Source organism: Erythrolamprus reginae, chromosome 13, assembly GCF_031021105.1.
Source record: "Erythrolamprus reginae isolate rEryReg1 chromosome 13, rEryReg1.hap1, whole genome shotgun sequence".
Taxonomy (NCBI): domain Eukaryota; kingdom Metazoa; phylum Chordata; class Lepidosauria; order Squamata; family Dipsadidae; genus Erythrolamprus; species Erythrolamprus reginae.
Window position 1 is genome coordinate 55,001 of NC_091962.1, and position 22,500 is coordinate 77,500.

The window sequence follows — 22,500 nt, forward strand, 5'->3', positions numbered from 1 at the left end:
ACACTAAAACTTACCCTAACCCTAACCCTAACCCTTACCCTTACCCTAACGCTAACCCTAACACTTACCCTAACCCTAACAATAACCCTAACTATAACGCTAACCCTAACCCTAACCCTAACACAAACCCTTACACTAACCCTAACCCTAACCCTAAGCTTACCCTAATGCTAACCCTAACCCTAACCCTAACCCTAACCCTAACCCTAACACTTACCCTAACCCTAACCCTAACCCTAACGATAACCCTAACCCTAACCCTAACCCTAACCCTAACCCTAACCCTAACACTAACACTAACACTAACCCTAACCCTAACCCTAAAACTAACCCTAACCCTAAGCCTAACCCAAATGCTAACCCTAACGCTAACGCTAACGCTAACCCTAACTCTAACCAAAACCGTAACTTTAACCCTAACCTTACCCTAACCCTATCCCAAATGGTAACCTTAACGCTAATGCTAATGCTAACGCTAACGCTAACCAAAACCCTAACTTTAACCCTAAGCTTACCCTAACCCTAACCCTAACCCTAACACTAACACTAACACTAACCCTAACCCTAACCCTAAAACTAACCCTAACCCTAAACCTAACCCAAATGCTAACCCTAACGCTAATGCTAATGCTAACGCTAACGCTAACCAAAACCCTAACTTTAACCCTAAGCTTACCCTAACCCTAACTCAAATGCTAACCCTAACGCTAACGCTAACGGTAACGCTAACCCTAACCCTAACCCTAACCCTAACCCTAACCCTTACCATTACCCTAACCCTAACCCTAACCCTAACCCTAACGCTAACCCTAACGCTAACCCTAACCCTAACCCTAACCCTAACCCAAACCTAAACCTAAAGCTAACCCTTACCCTAACCCTAACCCTAACCCTAACCCTAAAACTTACCCTAACCCTAACCCTAACCCTAACCCTTACCCTTACCCTAACGCTAACGCTAACCCTAACCCTAACCCTAACCCTAAACTTAACCCTTACCCCTAACATTTACCCTAACCCTAACAATAACCCTAACAATAACCCTAACACTAACCCTAACCCTAACACAAACCCTTACACTAACCCTAACCCTAAGCTTACCCTAATGCTAACCCTAACCCTAACCCTAACCCTAACACTTACCCTAACCCTAACCCTAACGATATCCCTAACCCTAACCCTGACACTAACCCTAACCCTAACCCTAAAACTAAAACTAACCCTAACCCTAACCCTAACCCTAACCCTAACCCTAACCCTAACCCTAACCCTAAAACTAACCCTAACCCTAAGCCTAACCCAAATGCTAACCCTAACGCTAATGCTAACGCTATCGCTAACCCTAACCCTAACCCTAACTCTAACCAAAACCGTAACTTTAACCCTAACCTTACCCTAACCCTATCCCAAATGGTAACCTTAACGCTAACGCTAACGCTAACCCTAACGCTAACGCTAACGCTAACCCTAACCCTAACCCTTACCCTAACCCTAACCTTAACCCTAACCCTAACCCTAACCCTAACCCTAACCCTAACCTTAACCCTAACCCTAACCCTAGCCCCTAACCCTAACCCTAACCCTTACCCTAACCCTAACCCTAAAACTAACACTAACACTAACCCTAACCCTAAAACTAACCCTAACCCTAAACCTAACCCAAATGCTAACCCTAACGCTAATGCTAACGCTAACGTTAACACTAACGCTAACCAAAACCCTAACTTTAACCCTAAGCTTACCCTAACCCTAACTCAAATGCTAACCATAACCCTAACCCTAACCCTAACCCTAACCCTAACGCTAACCCTAACCCTAACCCTAACCCTAACCCTAACCCTAACCCTAACGCTAACCCTAACCCTAACCCTAATGCTAACCCTAACCCTAACCCTAACCCTAACACAAACCTAAACCTAAACCTAACCCTTACCCTAACCCTAACCCTTACCCTAAAACTAAAACTAACAATAACACTAACCCTAACGCTAACCCTAACCCTAAAACTAACCCTAACCATAAGCCTAACCCAAATGCTAACCCTAACGCTAACGCTAACGCTAACCTTAACCCTAACCCTAACTCTAACCAAAACCGTAACTTTAACCCTAACCTTACCCTAACCCTATCCAAAATGGTAACCTTAACGCTAACGCTAACGCTAACGCTAACCCTAACCCTAACCCTAACCCTAACCCTAACCCTAACTCTAACCCTAACCCTAACCTTAACCCTAACCTTAACCCTAACCCTAACCCTAACCTTAACCCTAACCCTAGCCCCTAACCCTAACCCTTACCCTAACCCTAAAACTAACACTAACACTAACCCTAACCGTAAAACTAACCCTAACCCTAAACCTAACCCAAATGCTAACCCTAAAGCTAATGCTAACGCTAACGCTAACGCTAACCAAAACCCTAACTTTAACCCTAAGCTTACCCTAACCCTAACTCAAATGCTAACCATAACCCTAACGCTAACGCTAACGCTAACGCTAACCCTAACCCTAACCCTAACCCTAACCCTTACCGTTACCCTAACCCTAACCCTAACCCTAACCCTAACGCTAACCCTAACCCTAACCCTAACCCTAACCCTAACCCTAACCCAAACCTAAACCTAAAGCTAACCCTTACCGTAACCCTAACCCTAACCCTAACCCTAACCCTCACCCTAAAACTTACCCTAACCCTAACCCTAACCCTAACCCTAACCCTTACCCTTACCCTAACGCTAACCCTAACGCTAACCCTAACCCTAAACTTAACCCTTACCCCTAACATTTACCCTAACCCTAACAATAACCGTAACAATAACCCTAACACTAACCCTAACCCTAACACAAACCCTTACACTAACCCTAACCCTAACCCTAAGCTTACCCTAATGCTAACCCTAACCCTAACCCTAACCCTAACCCTAACCCTAACCGTAACCCTAACCCTAACACTTACCCTAACCCTAACCCTAACCCTAACTATAATCCTAACCCTAACCCTGACACTAACCCTAACCCTAACACTAAAACTAAAACTAACACTAACACTAACACTAACCCTAACCCTAACCCTAAAACTAACCCTAACCCTAAGCCTAACCCAAATGCTAACCCTAACGCTAATGCTAACGCTATCGCTAACCCTAACCCTAACCCTAACTCTAACCAAAACCGTAACTTTAACCCTAACCTTACCCTAACCCTATCCCAAATGGTAACCTTAACGCTAACGCTAACGCTAACCCTAACGCTAACGCTAACCCTAACCCTAACCCTTACCCTAACCATAACCCTAACCCTAACCCTAACCTTAACCCTAACCCTAACCCTAACCCTAACCTTAACCCTAACCCTAACCCTAGCCCCTAACCCCTAACCCTAACCCTTACCCTAACCCTAACCCTAAAACTAACCCTAACCCTAACCCTAACCCTAACCCCTAACCCCTAACCCTAACCCTAACCCTAACCCTAACCCAAATGCTAACCCTAACGCTAATGCTAACGCTAACCCTAACCCTAACGCTAACCCTAACCCTAACCAAAACCATAACTTTAACCCTAACCTTACCCTAACCCTATCCCAAATGGTAACCCTAACACTAACGCTAACGCTAACGCTAACCCTAACCCTAATCCTTACCCTAACCCTAACCCTAACCCTAACCCTAAAACTAACACTAACACTAACACTAACACTAACCCTAAAACTAACCCTAACCCTAAGCCTAACCCAAATGCTAACCCTAACGCTAATGCTAACGCTAACGCTAACCCTAACCCTAACCAAAACCATAACTTTAACCCTAAGCTTACCCTAACCCTAACCCAAATGCAAACCCCAAACCTAACCCTAACGCTAACGCTAACGCTAATGCTAACGCTAACCCTAACCCTAACCCTAACCCGAACCCTTACCCTAACCCTAATCCTAATCCTAATCCTAATCCTAACCCTAACCCTAACCCTAACCGTAACAAACACATACCCTAACCCTAACCCTAACCCTAGCCCTAGCCCTAACCCTAACCCTAACCCTAACCCTAACCCTTACCACTAACACTAACCCTAACCCTTACCCTAACGCTAACCCTAACCCTAACCCTAACGCTAACCCTAAAGCTAACCCTAAGCCTAAACCTAAACCTAACGCTAACCCTAACCCTAACCCTAACCCTAACCCTAACCCTAACCCAAATTCTAACCCTAACCCTAACCCTAAGGTTACCCTAACCCTAACCCAAATGCTAACCCTAACCCTAACCTTAACCCTAACCCTAACCCTAGCCCCTAACCCTAACCCTAACCCTTACCCTAACCCTAACCCTAAAACTAACACTAACACTAACCCTAACCCTAAAAGTAACCCTAACCCTAAACCTAACCCAAATGCTAACCCTAACGCTAATGCTAACGCTAACGCTAACGCTAACCAAAACCCTAACTTTAACCCTAAGCTTACCCTAACCCTAACTCAAATGCTAACCCTAACCCTAACCCTAACCCTAACGCTAACGCTAACCCTAACCCTAACCCTAACCCTAACGCTAACCCTAACCCTAACCCTAACCCTAACCCTAACACAAACCTAAACCTAAACCTAACCCTTACCCTAACCCTAACCCTTACCCTAAAACTAAAACTAACAATAACACTAACCCTAACGCTAACCCTAACCCTAAAACTAACCCTAACCCTAAGCCTAACCCAAATGCTAACCCTAACGCTAACGCTAACGCTAACCCTAACCCTAAACCTAACTCTAACAAAAACCGTAACTTTAACCCTAACCTTACCCTAACCCTATCCAAAATGGTAACCTTAACGCTAACCCTAACGCTAACCCTAACCCTAACCCTAACCCTAACCCTAACCCTAACCCTAACCCTAACCCTAACCCTAACCCTTACCCTAACTCTAACCCTAACCCTAACCTTAACCCTAACCTTAACCCTAACCCTAACCCTAACCTTAACCCTAACCCTAGCCCCTAACCCTAACCCTAACCCTTACCCTAACCCTTACCCTAACCCTAAAACTAACACTAACACTAACCCTAACCCTAAAACTAACCCTAACCCTAAACCTAACCCAAATGCTAACCCTAAAGCTAATGCTAACGCTAACGCTAACCAAAACCCTAACTTTAACCCTAAGCTTACCCTAACCCTAACTCAAATGCTAACCATAACGCTAACGCTAACGCTAACGCTAACGCTAACGCAAACGCTAACCCTTACCCTTACCCTAACCCTAACCCTAACCCTAACCCTAACGCTAACCCTAACCCTAACCCTAACCCTAACCCTAACCCAAACCCAAACCTAAAGCTAACCCTTACCCTAAACCTAACCCTAACCCTAACCCTAACCCTAAAACTTACCCTAACCCTAAACCTAACCCTAACCCTAACCCTTACCCTTACCCTAACGCTAACGCTAACCCTAACGCTAACCCTAACCCTAAACTTAACCCTTACCCCTAACATTTATCCTAACCCTAACAATAACCCTAACAATAACCCTAACACTAACCCTAACCCTAACACAAACCCTTACACTAACCCTAACCCTAACCCTAAGCTTACCCTAATGCTAACCCTAACCCTAACCCTAACCCTAACCCTAACACTTACCCTAACCCTAACCCTAACCCTAACCCTAACGATAATCCTAACCCTAACCCTGACACTAACCCTAACCCTAACCCTAACACTAAAACTAACACTAACAGTAACCCTAACCCTAACCCTAAAACTAAACCTAACCCTAAGCCTAACCCAAATGCTAACCCTAACGCTAATTCTAACGCTATCGCTAACCCTAACCCTAACCCTAACTCTAACCAAAACCGTAAGTTTAACCCTAACCTTACCCTAACCCTATCCCAAATGGTAACCTTAACGCTAACGCTAACGCTAACGCTAACGCTAACCCTAACCCTAACCCTAACCCTAACCCTTACCCTAACCCTAACCCTAACCCTAACCCTAACCTTAACCCTAACCCTAACCCTAACCCTAACCTTAACCCTAACCCTAGCCCCTAAACCCTAACCCTAACACTAACCCTTACCCTAACCCTAACCCTAACCCTAAAACTAACACTAACACTAACCCGAACCCTAAAACTAACCCTAACCCAAAACCTAACCCAAATGCTAACCCTAACGCTAATCCTAACGCTAACGCTAACGCTAACCAAAACCCTAACTTTAACCCTAAGCTTACCCTAACCCTAACTCAAATGCTAACCATAACCCTAACCCTAACCCTAACCCTAACCCTAACCCTAACCCTAACACTTACCCTAACCCTAACCATAACCCTAACGATAACCCTAACCCTAACCCTAACCCTAACCCTAACCCTAACACTAACACTAACACTAACCCTAACCCTAACCCTAAAACTAACCCTAACCCTAAGCCTAACCCAAATGCTAACCCTAACGCTAACGCTAACGCTAACCCTAACTCTAACCAAAACCGTAACTTTAACCCTAACCTTACCCTAACCCTATCCCAAATGGTAACCTTAACGCTAATGCTAATGCTAACGCTAACGCTAACCAAAACCCTAACTTTAACCCTAAGCTTACCCTAACCCTAACCCTAACCCTAACACTAACACTAACACTAACCCTAACCCTAACCCTAAAACTAACCCTAACCCTAAACCTAACCCAAATGCTAACCCTAACGCTAATGCTAATGCTAACGCTAACGCTAACCAAAACCCTAACTTTAACCCTAAGCTTACCCTAACCCTAACTCAAATGCTAACCCTAACGCTAACGCTAACGGTAACGCTAACCCTAACCCTAACCCTAACCCTAACCCTAACCCTTACCATTACCCTAACCCTAACCCTAACCCTAACCCTAACGCTAACCCTAACGCTAACCCTAACCCTAACCCTAACCCTAACCCTAACCCAAACCTAAACCTAAAGCTAACCCTTACCCTAACCCTAACCCTAACCCTAACCCTAAAACTTACCCTAACCCTAACCCTAACCCTAACCCTTACCCTTACCCTAACGCTAACGCTAACCCTAACCCTAACCCTAACCCTAAACTTAACCCTTACCCCTAACATTTACCCAAACCCTAACAATAACCCTAACAATAACCCTAACACTAACCCTAACCCTAACACAAACCCTTACACTAACCCTAACCCTAAGCTTACCCTAATGCTAACCCTAACCCTAACCCTAACCCTAACACTTACCCTAACCCTAACCCTAACGATATCCCTAACCCTAACCCTGACACTAACCCTAACCCTAACCCTAAAACTAAAACTAACCCTAACCCTAACCCTAACCCTAACCCTAACCCTAACCCTAACCCTAAAACTAACCCTAACCCTAAGCCTAACCCAAATGCTAACCCTAACGCTAATGCTAACGCTATCGCTAACCCTAACCCTAACCCTAACTCTAACCAAAACCGTAACTTTAACCCTAACCTTACCCTAACCCTATCCCAAATGGTAACCTTAACGCTAACGCTAACGCTAACCCTAACGCTAACGCTAACCCTAACCCTAACCCTAACCCTTACCCTAACCCTAACCTTAACCCTAACCCTAACCCTAACCCTAACCCTAACCTTAACCCTAACCCTAACCCTAGCCCCTAACCCTAACCCTAACCCTTACCCTAACCCTAACCCTAAAACTAACACTAACACTAACCCTAACCCTAAAACTAACCCTAACCCTAAACCTAACCCAAATGCTAACCCTAACGCTAATGCTAACGCTAACGTTAACACTAACGCTAACCAAAACCCTAACTTTAACCCTAAGCTTACCCTAACCCTAACTCAAATGCTAACCATAACCCTAACCCTAACCCTAACCCTAACCCTAACGCTAACCCTAACCCTAACCCTAACCCTAACCCTAACGCTAACCCTAACCCTAACCCTAATGCTAACCCTAACCCTAACCCTAACCCTAACACAAACCTAAACCTAAACCTAACCCTTACCCTAACCCTAACCCTTACCCTAAAACTAAAACTAACAATAACACTAACCCTAACGCTAACCCTAACCCTAAAACTAACCCTAACCATAAGCCTAACCCAAATGCTAACCCTAACGCTAACGCTAACGCTAACCTTAACCCTAACCCTAACTCTAACCAAAACCGTAACTTTAACCCTAACCTTACCCTAACCCTATCCAAAATGGTAACCTTAACGCTAACGCTAACGCTAACGCTAACCCTAACCCTAACCCTAACCCTAACCCTAACCCTAACTCTAACCCTAACCCTAACCTTAACCCTAACCTTAACCCTAACCCTAACCCTAACCTTAACCCTAACCCTAGCCCCTAACCCTAACCCTAACCCTTACCCTAACCCTAAAACTAACACTAACACTAACCCTAACCGTAAAACTAACCCTAACCCTAAACCTAACCCAAATGCTAACCCTAAAGCTAATGCTAACGCTAACGCTAACGCTAACCAAAACCCTAACTTTAACCCTAAGCTTACCCTAACCCTAACTCAAATGCTAACCATAACCCTAACGCTAACGCTAACGCTAACGCTAACCCTAACCCTAACCCTAACCCTAACCCTTACCGTTACCCTAACCCTAACCCTAACCCTAACCCTAACGCTAACCCTAACCCTAACCCTAACCCTAACCCTAACCCAAACCTAAACCTAAAGCTAACCCTTACCGTAACCCTAACCCTAACCCTAACCCTAACCCTCACCCTAAAACTTACCCTAACCCTAACCCTAACCCTAACCCTAACCCTTACCCTTACCCTAACGCTAACCCTAACGCTAACCCTAACCCTAAACTTAACCCTTACCCCTAACATTTACCCTAACCCTAACAATAACCGTAACAATAACCCTAACACTAACCCTAACCCTAACACAAACCCTTACACTAACCCTAACCCTAACCCTAAGCTTACCCTAATGCTAACCCTAACCCTAACCCTAACCCTAACCCTAACCCTAACCGTAACCCTAACCCTAACACTTACCCTAACCCTAACCCTAACCCTAACTATAATCCTAACCCTAACCCTGACACTAACCCTAACCCTAACACTAAAACTAAAACTAACACTAACACTAACACTAACACTAACACTAACCCTAACCCTAACCCTAACCCTAAAACTAACCCTAACCCTAAGCCTAACCCAAATGCTAACCCTAACGCTAATGCTAACGCTATCGCTAACCCTAACCCTAACCCTAACTCTAACCAAAACCGTAACTTTAACCCTAACCTTACCCTAACCCTATCCCAAATGGTAACCTTAACGCTAACGCTAACGCTAACCCTAACGCTAACGCTAACCCTAACCCTAACCCTTACCCTAACCATAACCCTAACCCTAACCCTAACCTTAACCCTAACCCTAACCCTAACCCTAACCTTAACCCTAACCCTAACCCTAGCCCCTAACCCCTAACCCTAACCCTTACCCTAACCCTAACCCTAAAACTAACCCTAACCCTAACCCTAACCCTAACCCCTAACCCCTAACCCTAACCCTAACCCTAACCCTAACCCAAATGCTAACCCTAACGCTAATGCTAACGCTAACCCTAACCCTAACGCTAACCCTAACCCTAACCAAAACCATAACTTTAACCCTAACCTTACCCTAACCCTATCCCAAATGGTAACCCTAACACTAACGCTAACGCTAACGCTAACCCTAACCCTAATCCTTACCCTAACCCTAACCCTAACCCTAACCCTAAAACTAACACTAACACTAACACTAACACTAACCCTAAAACTAACCCTAACCCTAAGCCTAACCCAAATGCTAACCCTAACGCTAATGCTAACGCTAACGCTAACCCTAACCCTAACCAAAACCATAACTTTAACCCTAAGCTTACCCTAACCCTAACCCAAATGCAAACCCCAAACCTAACCCTAACGCTAATGCTAACGCTAACCCTAACCCTAACCCTAACCCGAACCCTTACCCTAACCCTAATCCTAATCCTAATCCTAATCCTAACCCTAACCCTAACCCTAACCGTAACAAACACATACCCTAACCCTAACCCTAACCCTAGCCCTAGCCCTAACCCTAACCCTAACCCTAACCCTAACCCTAACCCTTACCACTAACACTAACCCTAACCCTTACCCTAACGCTAACCCTAACCCTAACCCTAACGCTAACCCTAAAGCTAACCCTAAGCCTAAACCTAAACCTAACGCTAACCCTAACCCTAACCCTAACCCTAACCCAAATTCTAACCCTAACCCTAACCCTAAGGTTACCCTAACCCTAACCCAAATGCTAACCCTAACCCTAACCTTAACCCTAACCCTAACCCTAGCCCCTAACCCTAACCCTTACCCTAACCCTAACCCTAAAACTAACACTAACACTAACCCTAACCCTAAAAGTAACCCTAACCCTAAACCTAACCCAAATGCTAACCCTAACGCTAATGCTAACGCTAACGCTAACGCTAACCAAAACCCTAACTTTAACCCTAAGCTTACCCTAACCCTAACTCAAATGCTAACCCTAACCCTAACCCTAACCCTAACGCTAACGCTAACCCTAACCCTAACCCTAACCCTAACGCTAACCCTAACCCTAACCCTAACCCTAACCCTAACACAAACCTAAACCTAAACCTAACCCTTACCCTAACCCTAACCCTTACCCTAAAACTAAAACTAACAATAACACTAACCCTAACGCTAACCCTAACCCTAAAACTAACCCTAACCCTAAGCCTAACCCAAATGCTAACCCTAACGCTAACGCTAACGCTAACCCTAACCCTAAACCTAACTCTAACAAAAACCGTAACTTTAACCCTAACCTTACCCTAACCCTATCCAAAATGGTAACCTTAACGCTAACCCTAACGCTAACCCTAACCCTAACCCTAACCCTAACCCTAACCATAACCCTAACCCTAACCCTAACCCTTACCCTAACTCTAACCCTAACCCTAACCTTAACCCTAACCTTAACCCTAACCCTAACCCTAACCCTAACCTTAACCCTAACCCTAGCCCCTAACCCTAACCCTAACCCTTACCCTAACCCTTACCCTAACCCTAAAACTAACACTAACACTAACCCTAACCCTAAAACTAACCCTAACCCTAAACCTAACCCAAATGCTAACCCTAAAGCTAATGCTAACGCTAACGCTAACCAAAACCCTAACTTTAACCCTAAGCTTACCCTAACCCTAACTCAAATGCTAACCATAACGCTAACGCTAACGCTAACGCTAACGCTAACGCAAACGCTAACCCTTACCCTTACCCTAACCCTAACCCTAACCCTAACCCTAACGCTAACCCTAACCCTAACCCTAACCCTAACCCAAACCCAAACCTAAAGCTAACCCTTACCCTAAACCTAACCCTAACCCTAACCCTAACCCTAAAACTTACCCTAACCCTAAACCTAACCCTAACCCTAACCCTTACCCTTACCCTAACGCTAACGCTAACCCTAACGCTAACCCTAACCCTAAACTTAACCCTTACCCCTAACATTTATCCTAACCCTAACAATAACCCTAACAATAACCCTAACACTAACCCTAACCCTAACACAAACCCTTACACTAACCCTAACCCTAACCCTAAGCTTACCCTAATGCTAACCCTAACCCTAACCCTAACCCTAACCCTAACCCTAACACTTACCCTAACCCTAACCCTAACCCTAACCCTAACGATAATCCTAACCCTAACCCTGACACTAACCCTAACCCTAACCCTAACACTAAAACTAACACTAACAGTAACCCTAACCCTAACCCTAAAACTAAACCTAACCCTAAGCCTAACCCAAATGCTAACCCTAACGCTAATTCTAACGCTATCGCTAACCCTAACCCTAACCCTAACTCTAACCAAAACCGTAACTTTAACCCTAACCTTACCCTAACCCTATCCCAAATGGTAACCTTAACGCTAACGCTAACGCTAACGCTAACGCTAACCCTAACCCTAACCCTAACCCTAACCCTTACCCTAACCCTAACCCTAACCCTAACCCTAACCTTAACCCTAACCCTAACCCTAACCCTAACCTTAACCCTAACCCTAGCCCCTAAACCCTAACCCTAACACTAACCCTTACCCTAACCCTAACCCTAACCCTAAAACTAACACTAACACTAACCCGAACCCTAAAACTAACCCTAACCCAAAACCTAACCCAAATGCTAACCCTAACGCTAATCCTAACGCTAACGCTAACGCTAACCAAAACCCTAACTTTAACCCTAAGCTTACCCTAACCCTAACTCAAATGCTAACCATAACCCTAACCCTAACGCTAACCCTAACCCTAACCCTAACCCTAACCCTAACCCTAACGCTAACCCTAACCCTAACCCTAACCCAAACCCAAACCTAACCATTACCCTAACCCTAACCCTAAAACTTACCCTAACCCTATCCCTAACCCTTACCCTTACCCTAACCCTAACCCTAACCCTAACCCTAACCCTAACCTTAACCCTTACCCCTAACACTTACCCTAACCCTAACAATAACCCTAACAATAACCCTAACACTAACCCTAACCCTAACACAAACCCTTACACTAACCCTAACCCTAACCCTAAGCTTACCCTAATGCTAAACCTAACCCTAACCCTAACCCTAACCCTAACCCTAACCCTTACCCTAACCCTAACCCTAACCCTAACCTTAACCCTTACCCTAACCCTAACCCTAACCCTAGCCCCTAACCCTAACCCTAACCCTTACCCTAACCCTAACCCTAAAACTAACACTAACACTAACCCTAACCCTAAAACTAACACTAACCCTAAACCTAACCCAAATGCTAACCCTAACGCTAATGCTAACGCTAACGCTAACGCTAACCAAAACCCTAACTTTAACCCTAAGCTTACCCTAACCCTAACTCAAATGCTAACCCTTACGCTAACGCTAACGCTAACGCTAACGCTAACGCTAACCCTAACACTAACCCTAACCCTAACCCTAACGCTAACCCTAACGCTAACCGTAACCCTAACCCTAACCCTAACACTAACCCTAACCCAAACCTAAACCTAAACCTAAACCTTACCATAACCCTAACCCTAACCCTAACCCTAACCCTAAAACTTACCCTAACCCTAACCCTAACCCTAACCCTAACCCTAACCCTTACGCTAACGCTAACCCTAACCCTAACCCTAACACTAACCCTAACCCTAACCCTAACCCTAACCCTAACCCTAACCCTAACCCTAACCCTAACCCTAACCCTAACCCTAACCCTAACCCTAACCCTAACCCTAACCCTAACCCTAACCCTAACCCTAACCCTAACCCTAACCCTAACCCCTAACCCTAACCCTAACCCTAACCCTAACCCTAACCCTAACCCTAACCCTAACCCTAACCCTAACCCTAAGCTTACCCTAACGCTAACGCTAACGCTAACCCTAACCCTAACCCTAACCCTAACCCTAACACTTACCCTAACCCTAACACTTACCCTAACCCTAACCCTAACCCTAACCCTAACCCTAACGATAACCCTAACCCTAACCCTAACACTAACCCTAACACTAAAACTAAAACTAACACTAACACTAACCCTAACACTAACACTAACCCTAAAACTAACACTAACCCGAAGCCTAACCCAAATGCTAACCCTAACGCTAACCCTAACGCTAACGCTAACGCTAACCCTAACCCTTACCCTAACCCTAACCCTAACCTTAACCCTAACCCTAACCCTAACCTTAACCCTAACCCTAACCCTTACCCTAACCCTAACCCTAACCCTAAAACTAACACTAACACTAACCCTAACCCTAAAACTAACCCTAACCCTAAACCTAACCCAAATACTAACCCTAACGCTAATGCTAACGCTAACGCTAACCAAAACCCTAACTTTAACCCTAAGCTTACCCTAACCCTAACTCAAATGCTAACCCTAACCCTAACCCTAACCCTAACGCTAACCCTAATGCTAACGCTAACGCTAACGCTAACGCTAACCAAAACCCTAACTTTAACCCTAAGCTTACCCTAACCCTCTCAAATGCTAACCATAACCCTAACCCTAACGCTAACCCTAACGCTAACCCTAACGCTAACCCTAACTCTAACCCTAACCCTAACCCTAACGCTAACCCTAACGCTAACCCTAACGCTAACCCTAACCCTAACCCTAACCCTAACCCTAACCCTAACCCTAAAACTTACCCTAACCCTAACCCTTACCCTTACCCTAACGCTAACCCTAACACTTACCCTAACCCTAACAATAACCCTAACTATAACGCTAACCCTAACCCTAACCCTAACACAAACCCTTACACTAACCCTAACCCTAACCCTAAGCTTACCCTAATGCTAACCCTAACCCTAACCCTAACCCTAACCCTAACTCTAACACTTACCCTAACCCTAACCCTAACGATAACCCTAACCCTAACCCTAACCCTAACACTAAAACTAACACTAACACTAACATTAACACTAACCCTAACCCTAACCCTAACCCTAAAACTAACCCTAACCCTAAGCCTAACCCAAATGCTAACCCTAACGCTAACGCTAACGCTAACGCTAACCCTAACTCTAACCAAAACCGTAACTTTAACCCTAACCTTACCCTAACCCTATCCAAAATGGTAACCTTAACGCTAACGCTAACGCTAACCTTAACCCTAACCCTAACTCTAACCAAAACCGTAACTTTAACCCTAACCTTACCCTAACCCTATCCAAAATGGTAACCTTAACGCTAACGCTAACGCTAACGCTAACCCTAACCCTAACCCTAACCCTAACCCTAACTCTAACCCTAACCCTAACCTTAACCCTAACCTTAACCCTAACCCTAACCCTAACCTTAACCCTAACCCTAGCCCCTAACCCTAACCCTAACCCTTACCCTAACCCTAAAACTAACACTAACACTAACCCTAACCGTAAAACTAACCCTAACCCTAAACCTAACCCAAATGCTAACCCTAAAGCTAATGCTAACGCTAACGCTAACGCTAACCAAAACCCTAACTTTAACCCTAAGCTTACCCTAACCCTAACTCAAATGCTAACCATAACCCTAACGCTAACGCTAACGCTAACGCTAACGCTAACCCTAACCCTAACCCTTACCGTTACCCTAACCCTAACGCTAACCCTAACGCTAACCCTAACCCTAACCCTAACCCTAACCCTAACCCAAACCTAAACCTAAAGCTAACCCTTACCGTAACCCTAACCCTAACCCTAACCCTAACCCTAACCCTAACCCTCACCCTAAAACTTACCCTAACCCTAACCCTAACCCTAACCCTAACCCTTACCCTTACCCTAACGCTAACCCTAACGCTAACCCTAACCCTAAACTTAACCCTTACCCCTAACATTTACCCTAACCCTAACAATAACCGTAACAATAACCCTAACACTAACCCTAACCCTAACACAAACCCTTACACTAACCCTAACCCTAACCCTAAGCTTACCCTAATGCTAACCCTAACCCTAACCCTAACCCTAACCCTAACCCTAACCCTAACCGTAACCCTAACCCTAACACTTACCCTAACCCTAACCCTAACCCTAACTATAATCCTAACCCTAACCCTGACACTAACCCTAACCCTAACACTAAAACTAAAACTAACACTAACACTAACACTAACACTAACACTAACCCTAACCCTAACCCTAACCCTAAAACTAACCCTAACCCTAAGCCTAACCCAAATGCTAACCCTAACGCTAATGCTAACGCTATCGCTAACCCTAACCCTAACCCTAACTCTAACCAAAACCGTAACTTTAACCCTAACCTTACCCTAACCCTATCCCAAATGGTAACCTTAACGCTAACGCTAACGCTAACCCTAACGCTAACGCTAACCCTAACCCTAACCCTTACCCTAACCATAACCCTAACCCTAACCCTAACCTTAACCCTAACCCTAACCCTAACCCTAACCTTAACCCTAACCCTAACCCTAGCCCCTAACCCCTAACCCTAACCCTTACCCTAACCCTAACCCTAAAACTAACCCTAACCCTAACCCTAACCCCTAACCCCTAACCCTAACCCTAACCCTAACCCTAACCCAAATGCTAACCCTAACGCTAATGCTAACGCTAACCCTAACCCTAACGCTAACCCTAACCCTAACCAAAACCATAACTTTAACCCTAACCTTACCCTAACCCTATCCCAAATGGTAACCCTAACACTAACGCTAACGCTAACGCTAACCCTAACCCTAATCCTTACCCTAACCCTAACCCTAACCCTAACCCTAAAACTAACACTAACACTAACACTAACCCTAAAACTAACCCTAACCCTAAGCCTAACCCAAATGCTAACCCTAACGCTAATGCTAACGCTAACGCTAACCCTAACCCTAACCAAAACCATAACTTTAACCCTAAGCTTACCCTAACCCTAACCCAAATGCAAACCCCAAACCTAACCCTAACGCTAACGCTAACGCTAATGCTAACGCTAACCCTAACCCTAACCCTAACCCGAACCCTTACCCTAACCCTAATCCTAATCCTAATCCTAATCCTAACCCTAACCCTAACCCTAACCGTAACAAACACATACCCTAACCCTAACCCTAACCCTAGCCCTAGCCCTAACCCTAACCCTAACCCTAACCCTAACCCTTACCACTAACACTAACCCTAACCCTTACCCTAACGCTAACCCTAACCCTAACCCTAACGCTAACCCTAAAGCTAACCCTAAGCCTAAACCTAAACCTAACGCTAACCCTAACCCTAACCCTAACCCTAACCCTAACCCAAATTCTAACCCTAACCCTAACCCTAAGGTTACCCTAACCCTAACCCAAATGCTAACCCTAACCCTAACCTTAACCCTAACCCTAACCCTAGCCCCTAACCCTAACCCTAACCCTTACCCTAACCCTAACCCTAAAACTAACACTAACACTAACCCTAACCCTAAAAGTAACCCTAACCCTAAACCTAACCCAAATGCTAACCCTAACGCTAATGCTAACGCTAACGCTAACGCTAACCAAAACCCTAACTTTAACCCTAAGCTTACCCTAACCCTAACTCAAATGCTAACCCTAACCCTAACCCTAACCCTAACGCTAACGCTAACCCTAACCCTAACCCTAACCCTAACGCTAACCCTAACCCTAACCCTAACCCTAACCCTAACACAAACCTAAACCTAAACCTAACCCTTACCCTAACCCTAACCCTTACCCTAAAACTAAAACTAACAATAACACTAACCCTAACGCTAACCCTAACCCTAAAACTAACCCTAACCCTAAGCCTAACCCAAATGCTAACCCTAACGCTAACGCTAACGCTAACCCTAACCCTAAACCTAACTCTAACAAAAACCGTAACTTTAACCCTAACCTTACCCTAACCCTATCCAAAATGGTAACCTTAACGCTAACCCTAACGCTAACGCTAACCCTAACCCTAACCCTAACCCTAACCCTAACCCTAACCCTAACCCTAACCCTAACCCTTACCCTAACTCTAACCCTAACCCTAACCTTAACCCTAACCTTAACCCTAACCCTAACCCTAACCTTAACCCTAACCCTAGCCCCTAACCCTAACCCTAACCCTTACCCTAACCCTTACCCTAACCCTAAAACTAACACTAACACTAACCCTAACCCTAAAACTAACCCTAACCCTAAACCTAACCCAAATGCTAACCCTAAAGCTAATGCTAACGCTAACGCTAACCAAAACCCTAACTTTAACCCTAAGCTTACCCTAACCCTAACTCAAATGCTAACCATAACGCTAACGCTAACGCTAACGCTAACGCTAACGCAAACGCTAACCCTTACCCTTACCCTAACCCTAACCCTAACCCTAACCCTAACGCTAACCCTAACCCTAACCCTAACCCTAACCCTAACCCAAACCCAAACCTAAAGCTAACCCTTACCCTAAACCTAACCCTAACCCTAACCCTAACCCTAAAACTTACCCTAACCCTAAACCTAACCCTAACCCTAACCCTTACCCTTACCCTAACGCTAACGCTAACCCTAACGCTAACCCTAACCCTAAACTTAACCCTTACCCCTAACATTTATCCTAACCCTAACAATAACCCTAACAATAACCCTAACACTAACCCTAACCCTAACACAAACCCTTACACTAACCCTAACCCTAACCCTAAGCTTACCCTAATGCTAACCCTAACCCTAACCCTAACCCTAACCCTAACCCTAACCCTAACACTTACCCTAACCCTAACCCTAACCCTAACCCTAACGATAATCCTAACCCTAACCCTGACACTAACCCTAACCCTAACCCTAACACTAAAACTAACACTAACAGTAACCCTAACCCTAACCCTAAAACTAAACCTAACCCTAAGCCTAACCCAAATGCTAACCCTAACGCTAATTCTAACGCTATCGCTAACCCTAACCCTAACCCTAACTCTAACCAAAACCGTAACTTTAACCCTAACCTTACCCTAACCCTATCCCAAATGGTAACCTTAACGCTAACGCTAACGCTAACGCTAACGCTAACGCTAACCCCTAACCCTAACCCTAACCCTAACCCTTACCCTAACCCTAACCCTAACCCTAACCCTAACCTTAACCCTAACCCTAACCCTAACCCTAACCTTAACCCTAACCCTAGCCCCTAAACCCTAACCCTAACACTAACCCTTACCCTAACCCTAACCCTAACCCTAAAACTAACACTAACACTAACCCGAACCCTAAAACTAACCCTAACCCAAAACCTAACCCAAATGCTAACCCTAACGCTAATCCTAACGCTAACGCTAACGCTAACCAAAACCCTAACTTTAACCCTAAGCTTACCCTAACCCTAACTCAAATGCTAACCATAACCCTAACCCTAACGCTAACCCTAACCCTAACCCTAACCCTAACCCTAACCCTAACCCTAACGCTAACCCTAACCCTAACCCTAACCCAAACCCAAACCTAACCATTACCCTAACCCTAACCCTAAAACTTACCCTAACCCTATCCCTAACCCTTACCCTTACCCTAACCCTAACCCTAACCCTAACCCTAACCCTAACCTTAACCCTTACCCCTAACACTTACCCTAACCCTAACAATAACCCTAACAATAACCCTAACACTAACCCTAACCCTAACACAAACCCCTTACACTAACCCTAACCCTAACCCTAAGCTTACCCTAATGCTAAACCTAACCCTAACCCTAACCCTAACCCTAACCCTTACCCTAACCCTAACCCTAACCCTAACCTTAACCCTTACCCTAACCCTAACCCTAACCCTAGCCCCTAACCCTAACCCTAACCCTTACCCTAACCCTAACCCTAAAACTAACACTAACACTAACCCTAACCCTAAAACTAACACTAACCCTAAACCTAACCCAAATGATAACCCTAACGCTAATGCTAACGCTAACGCTAACGCTAACCAAAACCCTAACTTTAACCCTAAGCTTACCCTAACCCTAACTCAAATGCTAACCCTTACGCTAACGCTAACGCTAACGCTAACGCTAACGCTAACGCTAACCCTAACACTAACCCTAACCCTAACCCTAACGCTAACCCTAACGCTAACCGTAACCCTAACCCTAACCCTAACACTAACCCTAACCCAAACCTAAACCTAAACCTAAACCTTACCCTAACCCTAACCCTAACCCTAACCCTAAAACTTACCCTAACCCTAACCCTAACCCTAACCCTAACCCTAACCCTTACGCTAACGCTAACCCTAACCCTAACACTAACACTAACCCTAACCCTAACCCTAACCCTAACCCTAACCCTAACCCTAACCCTAACCCTAACCCTAACCCTAACCCTAACCCTAACCCTAACCCTAACCCCTAACCCTAACCCTAACCCCTAACCCTAACCCTAACCCTAACCCTAACCCTAACCCTAACCCTAAGCTTACCCTAACGCTAACGCTAACGCTAACCCTAACCCTAACCCTAACCCTAACCCTAACACTTACCCTAACCCTAACACTTACCCTAACCCTAACCCTAACCCTAACCATAACCCTAACCCTAACGATAACCCTAACCCTAACCCTAACACTAACCCTAACACTAAAACTAAAACTAACACTAACACTAACCCTAACACTAACACTAACCCTAAAACTAACACTAACCCGAAACCTAACCCAAATGCTAACCTTAACGCTAACCCTAACGCTAACGCTAACGCTAACCCTAACCCTTACCCTAACCCTAACCCTAACCTTAACCCTAACCCTAACCCTAACCTTAACCCTAACCCTAACCCTTACCCTAACCCTAACCCTAACCCTAAAACTAACACTAACACTAACCCTAACCCTAAAACTAACCCTAACCCTAAACCTAACCCAAATACTAACCCTAACGCTAATGCTAACGCTAACGCTAACCAAAACCCTAACTTTAACCCTAAGCTTACCCTAACCCTAACTCAAATGCTAACCCTAACCCTAACCCTAACCCTAACGCTAACCCTAATGCTAACGCTAACGCTAACGCTAACGCTAACCAAAACCCTAACTTTAACCCTAAGCTTACCCTAACCCTCTCAAATGCTAACCATAACCCTAACCCTAACGCTAACCCTAACGCTAACGCTAACGCTAACCCTAACTCTAACCCTAACCCTAACCCTAACGCTAACCCTAACGCTAACCCTAACGCTAACCCTAACCCTAACCCTAACCCTAACCCTAAAACTTACCCTAACCCTAACCCTAACCCTTACCCTTACCCTAACGCTAACCCTAACACTTACTCTAACCCTAACAATAACCCTAACTATAACGCTAACCCTAACCCTAACCCTAACACAAACCCTTACACTAACCCTAACCCTAACCCTAAGCTTACCCTAATGCTAACCCTAACCCTAACCCTAACCCTAACCCTAACTCTAACACTTACCCTAACCCTAACCCTAACGATAACCCTAACCCTAACCCTAACCCTAACACTAAAACTAACACTAACACTAACATTAACACTAACCCTAACCCTAACCCTAAAACTAACCCTAACCCTAAGCCTAACCCAAATGCTAACCCTAACGCTAACGCTAACCCTAACGCTAACCCTAACTCTAACCAAAACCGTAACTTTAACCCTAACCTTACCCTAACCCTATCCCAAATGGTAACCTTAACGCTAACGCTAACGCTAACCCTAACGCTAACCCTAACGCTAACCCTAACCCTTACCCTAACCCTAACCCTAACCTTAACCCTAACCCTAACCCTAACCCTAACCCTAACCCTAACCCTAACCCTAACCTTAACCCTAACCCTAACCCTAGCCCCTAACCCTAACCCTAACTCTTACCCTAACCCTAAAACTAACACTAACCCTAACCCTAACCCTAAAACTAACCCTAACCCTAAACCTAACCCAAATGCTAACCCTAACGCTAATGCTAATGCTAACGCTAACGCTAACCAAAACCCTAACTTTAACCCTAAGCTTACCCTAACCCTAACTCAAATGCTAACCCTAACGCTAACGCTAACGCTAACGCTAACCCTAACCCTAACCCTAACCCTAACCCTTACCATTACCCTAACCCTAACCCTAACCCTAACGCTAACCCTAACGCTAACCCTAACGCTAACCCTAACCCTAACCCTAACCCAAACCTAAACCTAAAGCTAACCCTTACCCTAACCCTAACCCTAACCCTAACCCTAAAACTTACCCTAACCCTAACCCTAACCCTAACCCTAACCCTTACCCTTACCCTAACGCTAACGCTAACCCTAACCCTAACCCTAAACTTAACCCTTACCCCTAACATTTACCCTAACCCTAACAATAACCCTAACACTAACCCTAACCCTAACACAAACCCTTACACTAACCCTAACCCTAAGCTTACCCTAATGCTAACCCTAACCCTAACCCTAACACTTACCCTAACCCTAACCCTAACGATAACCCTAACCCTAACCCTGACACTAACCCTAACCCTAACACTAAAACGAAAACTAACCCTAACCCTAACCCTAACCCTAACCCTAAAACTAACCCTAACCCTAAGCCTAACCCAAATGCTAACCCTAACGCTAATGCTAACGCTATCGCTAACCCTAACCCTAACCCTAACTCTAACCAAAACCGTAACTTTAACCCTAACCTTACCCTAACCCTATCCCAAATGGTAACCTTAACGCTAACGCTAACCCTAACGCTAACGCTAACCCTAACCCTAACCCTAACCCTTACCCTAACCCTAACCTTAACCCTAACCCTAACCCTAACCCTAACCTTAACCCTAACCCTAACCCTAGCCCCTAACCCTAACCCTAACCCTTACCCTAACCCTAACCCTAAAACTAACACTAACACTAACCCTAACCCTAAAACTAACCCTAACCCTAAACCTAACCCAAATGCTAACCCTAACGCTAATGCTAACGCTAACGTTAACGCTAACGCTAACCAAAACC